At 40.2% G+C, this 18,728-nt stretch overlaps 1 long non-coding RNA gene across 4 annotated transcripts in view; it reads right to left on the bottom strand.

Moving 5' to 3' along the window:
- Window positions 1-10,530, bottom strand: part of LOC111091707 — a 158,702-nt gene extending 148,172 nt beyond the window's left edge. For 3 of the 4 annotated variants that reach the window (XR_005376563.1, XR_005376562.1, XR_005376564.1), the window contains exon 1: window positions 10,264-10,524. This is a non-coding gene — a long non-coding RNA (uncharacterized LOC111091707). Of the gene's footprint in view, window positions 1-10,263 lie in introns of all 4 variants that reach the window. The other variant, XR_005376568.1, reaches the window with a different exon arrangement.
- Window positions 10,531-18,728: the final 8,198 nt, after the last annotated feature.

An 18,728-nucleotide genomic window follows, 5' to 3' on the forward strand; every position in this document is an offset into this window, starting at 1 on the left:
TAAATTATGACCAGCTGTTCAAAGAGAAGGCACATGGAGCTATAGTGCTTTAACTCAGCCCATACATATTCATTTTACCCCAGTGAGTATCTTAAGGACTTTCTCAAAGATTTCCTGAAATCCCTCATATGCAAATGCAACACATTAAAAATATCCTCTGCCTTCAGGCAAGACAACACCTAAACCATTATTAAAGACCTCCAGAGAAGACTTCACCATCTCCTTCAATAACTGGTTTCAGTATTTAATAACCCTTTCCATCAGCCAGCTCTTAAATCTAACTTAAATCCTGCTTCCTGGTGCTTAAGTTGGGGAATATCCTTCTGTGAAGGAATTTTAAAGTTAGAAAATTACTCATCAGCCTAGGTATTACTGCCAGCGATTAACCACACATGGAAATATCTGGAGCCCGATGCTTTTGAAAATAGAATTCCATTATTCACACTTTCTGCAGCCAAAGACAGAGCCACGAGATAGTATTGTAACCTATTTGGGAAAGCAATCTGGCTCTCGGATCCAACGGTGAGAATGAGCTCCAACCTCCCTACTAATCTCCGTCCAGCCAGCGTGTTTCACAGAAGCAATTTCTACATTATGATATAGAGTACTGCGATCATTACTGTCCTCTTTGGTTCTCTCCGCTTGGTAGTGAGATGCTTACGCCATCTTTTCAGAGCTAAAGAGAACACTAGTAGAGATGGTTTTACACCAGAGTCACTAGAATTTCTCCTAGGAAGCCTTTGGAATCAGTTTGGCTCATCACTCTGCTTTCCCTTCATCTAAATGACCCTGTGCAAAGAATATCATTCTGTTTGCTTTTATGTCCCCTGGTGTAGACCAGGCTAGCATCACCCAATGGCTGCTTTTCATGGTGAGAAAATCATCACCTTGTGTTCTTCACAAAATTCTGCAAGACCAATCTATACACCAGCAATGCAGTGTTACTCAACAATTATAAGGGTGAACAAATAACGCCCGCGAAGTTTGGTTTTACAGCCACAGTAACATGGGGCATTTTTATATAAATCCTCTTAAAAGGGAGCTTTTACATATTTCCATGCAACCCAGCAAAGGAGAAAATTTAACAAATCCTTTCAGTAGGTGCTAAATACCATCAACATGTGAATCATCTTTAAATCATTTCCTTAACAATAGCTCCATTTTGAATGGTACAAATTGCTTGGCTAAAAGAGACAAGGAGAATGCCAGCATACTGATAAACTAGTGAACTCAGAAGAAGTCAGTGTGGCTGTCACGTCATACACGCTCAGCAGGGGCATGGTGAGGAGGCCGCAGAAATGCTTATAATTTTGTCTTGTGAAAAATTACAGACCTCAGTTGACATGACTTCTTACTAAGCAGGCTTTCAGAAACTGGAAGGTGTTACATGCCTCTGTTGGAACATGGTCTGCTTAGAGGGTCTCCCCACCCCCACTGCCCAGCATCACTGATGTGGTAGACAGAACCATGCGCCCGCAAAGACTCCCTAATCCACAAGGCCTGTGAATATATGACCCTTCCATGACAAAAGGTCTTTACAGATGAAATTACAAGAAGGATCCTGAGAGGCAGAGATGATCCTGGATGATCCAGGTGGGACCAATGTTATCACAAGGATTTTAATAAGAGGGAAGCAGATGGTCACAGTCAGAGGGGACGTGACAATATAAGTAGAGGCCAGACTGATGAGAAGGGGGGTGCCTATTGTCGTAGGGAGGTGGGCACCATGTGAAGCAAACAGTACGGAAGTGGTTTGCCCTTTTGAGCTTCCAAAAGAACACAGCCCCGTAGACAACTCAATTTTAGGCTTGAGACCTCAGATCTCCATATCATAGGAGAGTAAAGTTATATCTTTGAAGCCACTGTTCGAAATAGTTTGTTTTTGGTGTGCATGAGTGGCTCAGTGGTTGAGTGTCTGACTTTGGCTTGGGTTATGATCCCAGGGTCCTGGGACTGAGTCCTGCATCAGAGTCCCTGTGGGATCCTGCTTCTCCCTCTGCCTGTGTCTCTGCCTCTCTCCGTGTGTCTCTCATGAATAAATAAATAAAATCTTTAAAAAGAATAAAAAGTAAAAATGAAGTAGTTTGTTACAGCAGCCATAGGAAACTGATACAATTGGCGTGGTGTGCTGTTCACAGAATAAGAACATAAACCAGCAATTTATACAGACAGGGACTGAACTATTTCCTTTTTTAGGCAATTGAAGATTATCACATCATACAGCTTTGTGTGTGTGTGTGTGTGTGTGTGTGTGTGTGTGTGTGTGCGTGTGTGTGTTAAGCAACCCTCTATTCAGGTAACTCAATGTTCTGAGTTCTTACATCTACTAGCATTGTCTAAGGTGACAATTTTCCCATTTTCTTGCACTTCTGTAAACAGGAAGGACTAAATGAAATTATATTGAATGGCATTTAATCATTCTAAATGAACCATTAGGTTAAAACCCTTACCTATCTAAAAACCTAAAACTAACATAGATCTTCTCTCCCTGCAAATAAAAGCAACAACAGAGCACGGTTTAGAGGAGATTTTGGCAAACCTTAGTGTACAGGTCAAATCCAGCTATTTTAATATATAAAGTTTTATTAGAACACAGCTGCACCATTAGCTCATATATTATATATGACTATTTTCATGCTACATTCACAGAGCTAAGTAGTCTTGACAGATAATATACTCCACCACTATCTATATACCATCCTCAACTTTGTCTCAAGCCTACAACGCTTAAAATATTCACTTCCCGGCTCTTTACAGAAAAAACTGGGTGACCCCTGGATTAAAGGGCAGACAGATTAAAGTCAGACAGACTTAAGTTCTAATTGTGATTCAATCATTTATGAGCTGTGTCATTTGGAGCAAAATATTTAATCTCAGTGAGCTTCATTTTTCTTGATTTGTATAAGAGAGATCCACAGCTACTTTAGAGGAGATTTAAGCCTAGAATACAGTGCACAGAACATCTGTCAAAGTGAGCACAAATTATTTATATCATATATTAATTAGTTTCAATTCTATAAAATATTAAGCGCATCAAAAGTTAACTTACAAAGTAATAGCTAAATAAGCAATAGATGCTTCTAATAATAGCATTGCTTTTTAGCAGATGCTCCATAAGTATTTCTGAATGAATGAGTAATCTGAATTTCCAAGTCATGAAATGGAATTATGCCACTACTGAATTATCTTGGGACACGAAATGATGTCTGCCCCAAGTTTTTACCCACTGAACTGATCACAGCAACACTAAGGAACTCCTCCTGTATTAAGAAGAAAGAATCTCTGGTGAAGGACAGTGGGCTGCAGTAATGTCAAGGGTAAGGAACCTTTCAGCAGATCATCTGAGAGCAACTCCAGGGCCAAGGGAAAACATTAAGTGCCCTACCTGAATTGCCACCATATCTTCTCATGATTTATTTGTATCAGTTCAAGAAAGCACAAAGTGATCCTGAGCAAAGAGACAAATTGTGCCATCTATGGGCAAGCAACCCTTCCAATTCGTTGTCATAACACTCACTGGATTTTTCCAGTCCCCAAACTTGGCATGATTAGTGAAGCCTTTATGTTCTTTCTGAATCAGGGAAAGTAATTCTTTAAGTTGATTGAGCTTTGACCACACCTCTTTCCAATGCTTTATTGCAATTTTATCACTTTCTGGGCCCACCCTTGGCTATTACCAGCAAACAAAGTTAACTGGGCTTGGAATCAGAACATCCTGCTCTGAATTCCAGCTCTGTAACTTCCTACTATCGTCATCTTAGGCGAGTCCCTACATATCCCTATGTTTCCATTTATTTCATCTGCAAAATGGAGCTAAATATATTTAATCACGGAATTGCCCTAAAGATTAAATGAAATAGCTTATGTAAAATCATGTACATAAATGACTCTTTTACATTTTTCTTATTAGAAAATTACAAGGTAGAAATTAAAGGCAAAAATTAAAGGCTAAGTCCTGAAGGGCAGTGTAAACATTGGCCATTTCTATACCGCAATATGCAGAGTAAAATGGATTGCATTTTGATGGGACTCAAAAAGCCATATTAAAAGCCATTGAATTGTCATAGTTTATAGCAGTATTTCTCATCTGAGACAAAAACCCAACATACAAAGGTTCATCAACTGGCAAATGGATAGATCATTGTGGTATATTCATTCTATGGAATACAACTGAACAATTTAAAGAATAAAGTGTTCATACATGCAATAGCATGGATTAATCTTGTAGACATTATGCTTGAGTGAAACAAACACAAAAAGCTGTGTGATGATTAATTTTATAAATCAATTTAGTTAGGCTCTGGTACTCAGTTGTTTTGTCAAATACCATCCTTATGGTACTGTGAATGCATTTTTTAGATGTGATTAAGACTTAAATCAGATGTGATTAATGCTTTGAATAAAGCAGATTACCCTCCATAATAAGAATGGGCCTCATCCAATCAGTTGAAGGCCTTCAGAGAAAAGACTGAACCCCCTCAAAAAAGGAAAGAACCCTGCCTCCAGGCTGCCTTTGGACTTATGAGGCATCAACTCTTCCAACTTTTGTCAGAACTTCCAGCCTGCTGGCCTGCATTGCAAATTTCGGACTTGTCAACCCCCATAACAAATGACTCCATTCCTTAAAATAACATTAATGTTTTTTCTCTTCTCTCTCCATATATATACATCATATATATGTATTACCTCTATATTAAGTATATTACATATACACATGTGTAATCTTCTATTTCTCTGGAGAACCCTGATGAATATAGGCTACATATCATATAATTCCATTTATATGAAATTATAGAAAAATGAAAACAGTAGTGATGGGAAGCGCATCAATGCACATCAGTAGTTCCTCATGGCTGCAGGAATGAGAAACTTTTTAGGATAACGAAAGTGTTTAAGGCATTTGCACATAAAATGTACAAGCAGCGGTGGTTACCAAAATCTTGTATCGATTACCAAAATTTCTCAAACTGCACACGTTTTCCTAAAATGAATGAATCTTACTATATTTAAAATATATCTCAATAGAACTTGGATAAAAAAAAGTCAGACTACTGGCCATGTAATAGGTTATAATATTCTCTTGTACATCATGAGGAAACTTAATTGAAAACTATTTTGTGTGTAACTTTGTTTTTTCATGACTATGGAAATACTTGGGTTCACTGAATTGTCATTCTTGCCCTAACACTGAAAAAGCTCAAGGTGAACAAACACTAACTAATCTCTCTGTCAGGTGAAGTCATGGGTAATTCACATATTCATTATTATGAACAAGTTAATTAAAGTCATAATACTAATAAATTACATCCACTAAAGCCATTATTTTATTCACTTCTGATTTATATACAGTCTCTCTCTTGAGTAAATGGGAATTTTTATGTGACAGTAAAACTGAATAGCTAATATATCAATCCATAGTAAACATCATCCGAAGGCAACTGTGATAAAACTAAGTCCTTGCAATATCAGGGAAGAACAACAGTATCAAAAATAAAAATGTTTATAACTTTAAATGTACCAGCAATATCACCAGTTCTGACCCAGCAACTTTGATCTCTGGCTCAAAAGCATTTTACAGTAGTTCACGAGTTATCAAGAAGTCATCCGCTCAGGACAGAGCATTTGACAAAGGTATCAGAGCAGCAAATAAACAGCTAAAAGCTTTGCTCAGAACTTCCACCTTTGCTCTCACAGCTGCCCTTCTGGACCAATGGTTCCATGATAAACAAATTGGTCTACCCTCTATTTGCTACCACATTTCCTAGATACGAGTCAACCAGAATCTCTTAAGTGCAACCATGAATAATGATCACCCCATGAATCAAGACACCCTGTGTCCTTCCATTACCAGGGCTGCTGAGCCCATCCACAGCCTTTCAATGCTTTACAGTTAGTACTGAGGTTTATTTGGAACACGAGAAAGTATCAGAAATGGAGAATGCTGTCCAAAAATGCCTAGCCATGTAGTTTATGGCATAAAGTCCATTTCATCATTGGTAATGTGGAATGATGGTGAAAACCAAGGTTTTAGGGGCACAACTTGATTTTATCAACAGATCTGACACTTTGAAGTTGTGGAGTCTTAGACAAACTATTGAGCTCTCTGCAACTCAGATTCAAAACTGGGAAAATAAGAATAATAATACCATCCATACATGCTGGTTTAAAGGCTCAAATACTGTTTGTAAAGCCTCTACTTTTAATACCCGGCCATTATAAGATCTCAATAAAGATGGGGGATACTACTGTAATTATTTCCCAAAAGAGCTTAATTTGGGGGTGTGTGGGGGTTTGTATTATATTCCTGAGACAACTGTTATCTCCTCTGAAACCACACTCCTAAACATCACAGATTCTAATGGTTCCATTTAAAGTGGTTGGGGTATCCAGACAACCATACACAGAAATGTGCCAAGTAATGGCCTCTCATTCTGAAGGAGACCCACACTTCTGCCCTGAAGTGCAGGGCTTTCTTCTGAATATAGAACCAACCATCTCCTGTGCCTCTCAATGCTGATCCCCAACACACCAATCTAAACTTTCATTTTCAAAGACGCAAAATCAATAGCTACCCACCAAGCTTGAAACTTACTCCTCATATAAGAAAATGTGAAAGGGTTGACAGGTGTCAGTAAGTGCTGATTGATTTTTAGGAGATATATTAAAAAATGAGGGTACCAATTTATTTTCTCTGCTGATGACCAATAATGGTTTCAGTTGCCTTAAAATACAATTGCATCCCTTTCAGACACCACCTTGATTGTTCAGGGTTTCTGTACACCTCACTTTTTCTGTCCCCTTTTTCTCCATCTAATACCTTGTTACTCATCAAATGATAACAGTTATGTCTTTATCATTCACACTGAAGCCTGATTCTAGAACCACCACCTCATACCATTAGCACTGTACCATTAGACGTCAACACTGGTGACTTACCTGACAATAACCACTTTAGCAAGTGTGCAAAAGCAAACCATAAAGTCAGGAGACTTCTTTACAAAAATATCAGACCATTTCATACTTAAAAGTATGCATAACAGTGCATAAATATGACGCATATTAGCCCACAAAAGTGTATTATGTGCTCTTTCGGGGGGCGTGTATTATCTTTCTTTGAGTTTCTATCTCTAGCAAAATACCTGGCACAGAGCAAATGCTCGATAAATACTTGATGAAAGAACAAATAAGCCATGTCTCACAAAACACACTGCAGAATGACAGAGGCAGAAAGAACATTTTTTTTCCTGTCGAGGGGAAATTTTTTTGAAGAATGTTCAGTGGAAGAATTAGTGACATGAGTACTAACCTGCTTGATCCTTCCCTCGTACCAACACAATTTCTCTGAAAGACCCAATGGATCAGGTTAGAAGCACTAAAGCTCAATTATATCTTAAGTCACTAAATTAAGGGGTTTTATGTACAGAGGAACCCAAAAATAACATTGGACAAAGGAACGGGGAATGTATACTAGTTGCTCTCTTTGGGATCACGGGAAACAATTCAATCTTTGAAATGACCGATATTCATGACTCCTATTCAAGAAATTATTCAGGTAAGTCTTCTATAAATTATTTGTGCAGTGAAATTCACATGCACTAAAGTAATATAGAATTAAAGTATAATCTTCTATTTTGCAACAGGCAAACCATACCTTGTTAGAAAGCTCTTTTGTTCCCCCAATATCTAGAAGTAGGATTTTTATAAGGATGAATTGGGCATAATTAGATCTACTTATATACCGTTACTTTAATTCACCACGTACACATTCACTATGATATCTTAGACGGGATGTCATATAAACAAGCCTAGTTAAGGCTGGCTAAACTGGAGAGAAAAAAGAAATCATTATGACGCACTGGGATGGTGAATCTTTCATCTTTTGTCTTAGCCAGTTACTCTCTGCTGCTGCCAGATTAGATGATCCTTGAAAATATGGGGTATGAAACTGAGGACAGGTAAAATTAAAATTCTAAATTCTTGTGTCTGAGATCTTACATTTTTCCTAATCTGGCCTTATGAGCCAAACATAATTTGAAGTGCTAATAATGGATAAAATTCTCCTTATTTTTATTTCCCGACACCCCACTTCCAATTGTGGGTTTCACACATCTGTCCAACAAAAACTTGAAGACTAATCACAAAAACATTTACAAACACCAAGAAGTTCACCATGTATGTGGAATATGAATTTGAAAATGTTTACTTATGCAAATATTTGGGAGCTAGGATTTTATTCTTGGCATAGAAACGAAGTTTTCTCTAAGCATGTTGCTACAGAGAACTGACAGCCTGGAGTGATTGCTTCCACGAAGAGGCGTCAGGAATGAGGGTTACACTAGCATTTAATAATGTTGATCCAACGTCACTTTCATGTTGTTAAAAGCTGAGGAATTTATCTTAAACTTTGACCTAACTGTCCTTTCTTTCTTCATCTTAATAGTCAAGACTATAATTTTGAAGGTGGGCTATTATAGCCTGGCATGTCTTTCTTTCTCAATTTCACTGACGTCAGGGAAGGCAGAACGGCATGAAACTACAGACTCACTTGGGTCATTAAAAAAATAAACCATGTAATTTCAGTGTTTAGTCAACAAATGAATTCAGTAATATTCACACACTAATTTTTGAGTCATTTGGTGGGTTTCTTGTTGTTGTTTTTAGAAAAATAGAGCCAAAACTTCAAGCCCCCTTGGCCACAGGTAGACTTCAAGGCTGCCATGAAGCAGGTGAGGCAGCGGTGCTGGATGCAGGCTGTACTCTGGACAGTGGCCTGGCCTCAGATTCCCAGCACTGCTTCTCTGTCTTGAGTGATGACAAAATGCTCGAGGTCTTTTTGTTTTATTCTCAAACACTAATTTTGTGCTATCTTCGAGTGTTCAAAAAAAAGGGAAGGGGGAAACGTTTGCTGGTCTCATATTTAATATTTACCTGCCCATATGTGAAAATAAATACCGGAGTCCATCCCCCCAGCTGGTTTGGATTGGTTTCTGCTCTAGAGGAAAACCTGCAAAACCAGTTTTACCAAATCCTTAGAAGAATGTTTTGTTGCACAAAGAAAGCATTGTTCCACAGGACAAGATAGGTAATTATGATAATGAAGAAGTTTGTCTTTCATTGTGAACTTACATAAAATAGAAATAAAATGAGTGATTACTGATTACAGAAGGTCTTTTACTCACCCTGGAACTTGTAAGAAAAACAGAGGAAGTTCGCTTTCCAAAGGGGCATTCAAAAAATGCTCAGTTTGTAACCCAAGCTAATGAAAACAAGGAAATGTATAGTTAAGGCTGACTTCCAATACCTGGCACAACAGGATGTCTTCCTCTCCACTTCCCTCAGATGTCTCTTTGAATCCATGGAGGAAAGTCGGCTTTGGTTGTGAATTTCCTTATCATTAGCTTCTGTCTCGACCTTAATGTACTTTGAGTGACTCTCTGGTTAGTACATCTAATTTCCTCTCTTTAACAACAGAGTATGACTCTGATAGGATAAGCTACCACAACGAAGAGTCAATTCTCTCCAAATGGAGGGATTGCTGTAGTTTGAGTGGTGGGTTTTGCTTTATTACCAAAGCCCACTGATGACCATACATGGACTTTTTTGGAGGCCACATCTTCATAAAACATGTTTCTAATATTAACAATTTATTTTATGGTATTAATAAAAATTTTGTATTTAAATGCTTTTTCAAGTTGTGTTTTATCATTTCAAAAACAAGGTCGAGACATCTACCTTCTGTGTAAATTTACTACGGGAATTTACAAAAATTCATCTGCAGCCACCATTGCTGGACTGAAAGGGCAGGATTCTACTGGACACGAGAAAATAGCCCACTTGTTCCTCTTGCCCACTCAAAACCCTTCTTTGTGGACAGCTACCAACCCTTGGGTAGCATCTCAAGCAGGTTGCCTGGTGTTTATGATCATTCTCAGACATGGAAAGTCCTGCAGTCATTTTAATAATAAAAGGAATCTAATTTCAGTCATTTAAATGCTGAAATCGGTGTATCTGTTAAAATTCCAAACTTTCTGCAACAGTTCCTTCTCGTGGCTTACTTCTGGTCCTGTAGCTCCCAGTGTAGCTGTGGCCCTTCTCACGATCAACTACGTAATTTGCAGGGTCCAGCGTTAAAGGAAAATGTAGGGACTCCTGTTCAAAAATTGGGAATTTCAAGATGGAGACAACACAACCTAAAAACCAAGTGAGAGTCCCTTTGAGCATGGGGATAACCACTCTGGTGTCGGCCCCAAGCTCCTCACTTACCTCCAGAACAGTAGCCGCAGGTTCTCACCTCCTGCATTTCTGCGGTCTTCAACACCTGTCCTCAGTGTTTCTGAGTTTCACCCCATAAGCAGAAAGGGGGGGACAAACTCTAAGTCCTTCTCTTTGGAACAGAGGAGACAGACACCAAAAACTAACCTCCTCTAAGGATAATGTCCTAATCTCATCACTCTCTCCCCTCTGTCCCTCTCACCTTTAGATTCTCTTGAAAGACTCAAGCAAACTTCCTGCTGAGCACGGAGCCTGACAACATGGGGCTGGATTCCAGAACCCTGAGATCACAATCTGAGCTGAAATCAAGAGGTGGTCGCTCAACCAACTGAGCCACCAGGAGCCTGGACAAAGATCTCCATTTAAGGACATACTATAGTAAACACCCAACAAATCTTCCAGTAACTGCACCAGATTTCCCCCTAGGTATCCACCTTCTCCACTCTCTCCAGTCCACTTGCTTCAAGATTATCAAGGACAGTGTGGCCAAGCCTATACTATCAGTAGTTGGCTTTTGCTCACCAGAGGTGATGACAGGCAATGAGAGTTATGATTGATGTGCTGAGGAGACTCTTGCTCTTCCCCCTCAGGAAGAGATAGAAGCCAGCCACGTGACATGATGTGGAATCTTCTGGTCACCATCTTGTGACCACAGAAGTGAAATCAGGATGGAAAAAAAAGCTGAAACCTAACTGTATCTTTTGAGCCCCTGCATCCTGCTATGACTGCAAAGTTGAGTTAACTTAGGCAGTGGATCGATCCTTTTGGCTTAAGCCAATTTGAATTAGATTTTCTGTAATGTACAACCCAAAGTTTTAACTGTTAAATTTACTAACATTTTATAGCTCATCATTTCAGATTTATTCCTAAGTCATAATTATTATCAATATAAATTTTAAACAGTATCAAAATATGATGTACTTTTACCATTATTTCCTATGTGTCTTCCAACTATCTTGTTATTATTCAAGGGCAGGTGACCACATTACTCCTTTATACCCAGGTAAGAAGTAACTAACATTATGTATAAAACCATACAACTGGTGCCCTGGGTGGCTCAGTCAGTTAAGCATTTGACTCTTGGTTTTGGCCTAGGTCGTAATCTCAGGACCCTGGGAATAAGCCCTATGTCAGGCTTCGCGTTTGGTGAGGAATCTGCTTGAGATTCTCTGTGTCTCTCTCCCTCTTCCCATCCCTTCCTCTCTCTCCCTCTCTCTCTCTCTCTCTAAAATAAATACATTTTAAAAACAACAAGACAAACAAAAACACTCGACAACTGACAACACCAAGGCACATGAGAAGTACAGTATTTTACAGATTATGATGACAAAGTATATCAGGTTTTTGAACCCCTCAGAGACATGTTTAGAAGATATCAGTGAATTAACCAGAGCAGTAATTATAATTCATCATTTGATGCTAACAAACACAATAGGATGTCACCACTTACATTACTTATAGAATGTTTCTATATAGGATACATGACTTTTTTCTTGAAGATGGTTTTTAACATTTTTCCAGTTGATATTCTGGCATTAATAACTGTCATTTTTTGAAGCAAGTAAAAGATAAATGAAGAGCAAATTATTAGCAAAAACAAATAAAGAATATTTTAAAACTTGAACTTTCATTTCCTCCCCCCCAGTGAAACTCATATGTTAAAGAGAATCTATAATATGATTTGTTCCACATTTTCAATCCCTCAAAGGCACTGATGTTTGTAAAGCATCTTCCCCTCACCAACATGAACACCTCCTTCCTTGAGTGACAGCGAAGTCAAACCTTACAAATATCATCGGAAAGCAAAGGGAAAGCTGTTCTTTGAAGAAATGTGGCGGAGACAGTCTTCTGTTTTAGAAACACTGCCACCCTAAATATTCATACCCAGAGGTTTATATTCGATCTTTCATATTTTAAAGACAAAACTGGGGGAGACCACAATAGTGGGGATAATATTTTAAATTCTCTGCAGCTGCATTCATGAATTGCACTCTCTTTGAAGTACAAAATTAATAGTTAAACTATATACCTCAAACAGGGCCCCAAAAGGTGACCGTAGCGTGCTAACTCCGCAATTTTAAAATGTGAACATTTCCAGAGGTGTGCACACGTGGATGCTGATAACATCTCCATCTGGGGCCTATTCCTCCTGCCAGCTATCTGCTAGTAGTCTTCTTTGAAGTCTAAGGAATCCTTGAGGGGAAGATGCAGAGAAATTTTTCCAGGATAATGGGCTAGGGATACTCTTGGCAAATTTCTCTAGAAATAAGAAACAAAAAACAAAAAGATTGTGAATCACCACTGTATTGTAACTTAAATGCAGCGTTTTCTCCATGAAAACTCTAAAAGACTTCATATAAGTCCTCCTAATAAGAGTAAAGTCATCACCATAACAAAGATAATCATTTCTAAAGGATTTCTTAAAAGGTTAGAGGAGTGAAAAAGTAAGTGCTACAGGTTGAGTGCAGTTTTGGTGGTGACATAAAAAATGGGATATTTCAATGACAACGTCAGGACCCATTACCAAGGGTGCTGCAGTCTCCTGATCTCTACCTACCGAGCCTCCCTACACAGACCAAACCACCAAAAGGCTAGCTCACTAACGGGTAAGTTGGAGCCCATCACTCTCTTGCCTAAATCTCTGTATTAGTTCCCCTCTGCCTGGACAAGAGGCTGGAATTTGAGTGAGGTGTGCAAAATCTGTGCCCTGCCTGGCTTTCAAATCTCGCCCCCTGACATAGCCTTCTCCCTTCCACACATTCACATCCCTTTACTGCCACACACATATACACACTCACACACATGCACACACACTCATATAGACATATACACACCTATTTTTTTCTCCCTTTCTCATGCACCTCCCCTCCACACTCCCACCAAGCTAAACACCACCTTGCAGAAAAGGCTTTACATGTGCTGTTTCCTCTAATTCTGGGTCAGCATTTTCTTCTGTAAAGGGGCAAATAGTGAATATTTTCAGCTTTTTAAATATAATTGTAGCTGCAACTTTCTGCCATGGTCCATGAGTTGCATGAGCATGGCTGTGTTCCAATAAAACTTTATTTACAGACACTAAAATTTGAATTTCATATAATTTTGTACATGTGTCATAAGATATTATTTATTTTTTCCCTACCATCTAAATATGTAAAAACCATTTTTAGCTCCCAGGCCACACAAAAACAAGCAGTGGGCCAGACTGGGCCCCCAGGCCATAGCTGGTGAGCCCCACTCTAGGTATATTGCCTTAGCCTACTTATGTGCCAAAATCACTCTTTCAGACAGTCCTGGAACCTTCCATACCCAGGCACAGGGCTGCCATGGTCACAGTAACACTTCTCTCTGGTTCCACTGGTTCTAATATTTTAAATAATTTTTACTACCTTTCCTCCCAACCAGACTCTGAGCTCTTTATAAGCAGTGAAAAGTCTTATGCAATTTTCTTGCCCTCCAAGCTCTCAATCTATGCCAAATTAATAGTTACATAAAATGAGGGGACTCAAATTTTTAGACTCTTTCTTTCTCTTCTCTAAAATATTTCCAACGTGTCACTCTGTGAATAAAAGGCACTAGGTGTGATGAGGGACAGGGAGACAGCCTGGCTGAGAATCAGAGCTCTGCCAATGCCAGATCCCAGTTTTCTGTCAGGATAATTGCTAATCTGACCTGGGTTAGGGTGTGGTGGACAGTCACCCATCCCACAAACATTCCTCTGCTGCTGGGTGTTGGGGCTCTAGCTGGGAACAGGATGAAGGTACTCCTTGCCCTGAGGGATTTACAGACTGGTCGGAAGAAAGACTGCAAAAGCCAGTCTGATGAGAAAGTAGAGAGCCCCAGGGGCACTGAGCAGAGGAAGCCGGTCTGCAGGAGAGAGAGAGGCTTGGGGAGGACCCTGAGGAGGTGGCCTGAACATGCGGGCCTGAAGGAAAAAGGCTAGGTGAAAAAAGTTGGCTAGTGAAAAGAGAAGGAAGGGTGTCTAAGAAGAAGGAACAGTCTGCACGAAGGCTCAGAGGTGGGAAAACCTGAGAGAGGTTGCCCAGCCACCCCCACACTATTACCATTTGCATGAGGCCTTGGAAAGGGTTGTTAGGGGAAACAGCTGCTGCCTGACCCAAGGAAGGCTCCATCATCTGCAAACTGGGAGCAATGAATTAAATACTACCGGGGCCCTTCCTGATTATATCCGTTCTAGACGCCCCCCTCTTCTTCTCTAACTCAAGTGGAGAGCAATTCAGGGGTGTGAGCAGAGGCATGGCACAAGCTGGCCGTGTTTTAAAGGGAAGAGTGGGGCTGCGATGAGATGGGACGGGGTAAGGACAGAAGCAGCAGGCCAGGGGAGTCCATTCTAGTCATCCAGCTGAGAGCCCCAGGGGCAGGAGGCCGTCAGGGGTCTCCCCTCCCTGTCTGAGTGTGGGGTGTGAGATAAAGAAAAGAGGCAAGGATGGTACCAAGCCTTTGGCTGGAGCCCAGGGAAGGCTGGAGTCACCATCAGCAAACCAAGACAAGTAAATCTGCGGTGGAGCTCATCGCAGAAGCACATCAGAAGCTGGATTTGCTGAGAATAAAGTTTCCCATAGACTTTTAGGTCAAGAGATCACAGGCAATTGGATATATGAGACTTAGTTCCAAAGAGAGTTCTGAGCTAAGGATATAACTTTGGACATCTGCAGCGTATAAATGGCCAGCAGAGCAGAAGATCAGCTGAGGTCACTGACGGGATGAATGGAGCCTGAGGAGACAAGATACGAGAGGACTGGGTCCTGAGCCTCCAACAGCAGAGCGATTTCTAGTCATCGTTGCAGAACTCACTGATCCAAGGGCTGACTCCAGGAAGGCAATTTTCCGAGTAACGCATCAGAAGTCTATGCCCTAACCCCTTTTATGTTACAACAAATAATATTGCACATGACTGAGAATATAGTTTCGTCATTTTAGACTGGCCAAAAATAAATAAATAAATTAAATAAATAAATAAATAAATAAATAAATAAATAAATAAAATCACTGTCTTTCAAAGTGGGAGTTGCATACACACACGCACACATGCACATGCACGCACATTTGGTAAGGGAAGCAGTGTGGACAACAGCATTCAGGAACTAGGACTCGGAGTTGAGACACAAACCAGGAACAGGATACAGAGGGACAAAAATCAAAACCGGCTGAGCGTGGTAGGACAAAAATCGGCTAAGGTGTCACCTCCATGCTGGTGAGGGGCTCAGGGCCCAGGGCTGTGCATCCCTAGGCAGAGACCTTCCTGAAACTGATTGGATTTTGATGAACTCCAAAACCCCAAGAGCAGGACAAGTTCATTCACATTTCCTCCCCCAAGCCCTGGTCTCCCCCAAGGAACAGAGCTGGTGGGAATCCTAGAGTCCCTATCATCAGGAAAAACACATTTTAAAACAGATATTTGTGATATTTGAGGGAAAACATTTGGTCAAATAGGTCAAGCACAATAGCAATGCGACAACAGCGAACACTGCCCACTACCAAAATGTTAGGATTCAGCCCGTGTCCAGAGGGTGCATCACTCCAGGGAGGCAGAGAGCTGGGTCTGTAGTGAGGTCACCTTCCTGCCCCTCAGCCACTGGCGCCAAAACCAACATGGGAGGGAGAGTGCAGCTGTGCTGTGCTCACCCCCAACCTGAGCATTCCGGGCACTGGGGGAAAACTGTAGCATTTCAACTGAAATCTCTGAGCTTAAAGATACCAAAGCAATCCATCCTGCTAGAACCCAATACATTTTTAATGAAGATTACCTTACTTTTCCCCCCTCCCTCTCTCTCTCTCTTTTTTTTTTTGTTTTTGTTTTTGTTTTTTCTTTTTTAAGGACACCCCTGCCATTTACTGGAGCAGATAGAGGCTCCTTCTTCTTGACAAGGTAAGTTGACTTTTTCCACAGGGGGTTGGAGCATTGTTAGAATAAGACACAATGTGCTAGCTACACTCATGGGCTCTGCCTCTCGTTCTGACTCTGGGGATGGGGAAGCCCAGTGTCTGGGAGCCTATAGGTATATGGCATAAATACGTCCACTCCGCTTTCACTCTGTGGGAAGACTGTGATGTCTTAGCAGAATAATATCACTATTATTACAGTGCAGATAAGCTAGCTGTGGTTTCTCAAGCTAAAACCAATAACAAGATAACTGGGGGGAAGGTCCCCTGAGTGGTGAAAGTTGTGTTTACCCTGGGAAAAACTGTTCACGCCACATTCAATCAGGTCTGGGACCACTCAACTACCTGATTCTCACTTGACATTGAATGTCCCACTTGACATTCAAAGTGTTCCACATTGTTTTACCAGGGAAAAAATGAACAAGCATTTCTGTTTTTACTGTACCAATAGCTATTAATTTATGAAGTGAAAATCACGAATGAATGGAAAAAATGGAATTATTCTTCTCTGCGTAAGCCGTTAATATAGGAATTTAATGATCTTTGTGTATTCCCTTCATTATGGATTTAGGAAGAGAGGAGGCCCAGCAAATTTCAGTAGGCTTCCTGCTTTCTTCTGTGAATGAAATGGTGTATTCTCGATACAGCTCTTCAAATCGATTGGCAGTTAACACGTTTTCGTGAAATATCTATTGTTTCAACCTCATACTCTTCTTGGCATATTTTTTTTCTTTTTATAAATACTATTTTCCCGAGTAACTGATGTACATGTGTCGTGAAGCTTATGCACTGACAAAGTACGTACACACTAGAGTTTCTTTTTCAGTTAGAAGATAGACACAGGAGGGAGGACGGGGAGCCCACAAAATAGCCCCAGAGCTGGAAGGGGATTCACCTGTCTTAGATAGCAGTGAGATGTCTTACTCATTGCCACTGCAGGACATTCCCCCGGGGTTGTTCCTGGAGGTGGGTCCAGTCTGGCTTAAAATGACTCAAGTACCAACCAGTTGTCCCAGAGCTCCACTCCACAGACTACCCCTCCTGCTTGCTGGAAGCCACGTTTTCTTCTCTCATATATAAATTAAAAATCAAAATTTTAAATTAACCTAATAAATTCCCTTCATGGTCTGGCCTGCAACATAATTTTCAAGCATAACTAAGACATTGATTTTATTGAATTCCTTCCACACTGAATAATCAACTGGTGCTGTGCTATTTTTAACAAATTTTGCACCATGAATGTGGTATACATGGTAAATGCTGGAAACAATTAGATGTAAAATGCATAAACTATGTTAAGCATCTCTATTTGTAGCTCTGATCCCTTTGATATGTCCTGTTCTTGACGCTTTTCAATATTATAGTCAACAAATTGCTTGAAAACATAAGTATCAACAGCTTACTTCTTGTACCTGTGTGTGTGTGTGTTTTACTTTTAATATCTTACTTGTTTTTAAACAAAGGCAAATTGCCAGAGTCAAAGGCACAACCTTTCATTTTAAAGGCATTTTCTTCTCTCACAAATCTCCTATCATTGTCACCCTACAAGTACAAAAGACAGCTAAATTATCTGCCCAGCTTTCTGACCACAGCAACTTCTATAGCTGAACTCTGTTTAAGATTAAACAGTATCCCAGCCAAAGATTTCAAGAGGATCCTTGAGAAGGTTGGAACCAGGTGGAAGGAGCAGCTGCTTCCTGAAGTTTAAAGGGTAGGGCTGAGATGTTGCCATAAAGAACAGTAAATAACGATTATAAAATGCTTGGTAAATTCTTTTAATGTGACACATAAATGCTCTATAGTAAAAGAATGTTCCAGCAAGGTACCGGGGACCCTGTGCAGGTGGAGGCATTGGCCTTCAGATGAGTAATAAGTGAGATTAGTGAAAACCTCAGAGCTCCCCTGAGTGAGAGCTGGTGCACCATCTTGCCAAATTGGTTGTCTCCAAATATGGGAAAGTTATTCCTTGTTTCCTCTTCCAGAACTTGACTTTTGACTGAGAACCGTGGTGCAAATATTTGCTCCCTGACACCATCTGAGTGAATCACGGCCATAGAAACGACAGGAGGGAAGAAAGTGAATTGTCTCTTTGGTTGGGTTAGGACTGGAGGTGTTAACCGAACCCTGTCTGGTTCCCTGAGCCACATGCGGGGCTGGTTTCCAGGGAGTCTCTTCCTCTGTTTATTCATTGCTCGTTAATTTGATATTCACTTACATATTTCTTGGTTTCAACGTGAGCCTATTCTCCTAAATCTCATGAAATAGCTACCTTTTATGGCATGTTGCCTCTCTGAAAGTAAGCAGGCACGCATTCTCAACTCAAACTCATGGAGCAAACTCTCAGGCCTTGGCAATTCATTTGAGAAACATTGCCTTTAAGCAGTAAAGTTAATCACCTATCCCTATCAGGATCACCTCCTTTTAATTTTATGCAGCCAACTTTCAGAAGAATTCTTGCTTAATGATCTGAATTTCATCCCCCTGGTACCGTTATTAAAAAGACATTTGTCCCTACATCTTTATCACAAGTTAGATAAAAAAGAACATAATTTGGG

The sequence above is a fragment of the Canis lupus genome, chromosome 22 (genome assembly GCF_011100685.1).
Source record: "Canis lupus familiaris isolate Mischka breed German Shepherd chromosome 22, alternate assembly UU_Cfam_GSD_1.0, whole genome shotgun sequence".
Classification (NCBI taxonomy): domain Eukaryota; kingdom Metazoa; phylum Chordata; class Mammalia; order Carnivora; family Canidae; genus Canis; species Canis lupus.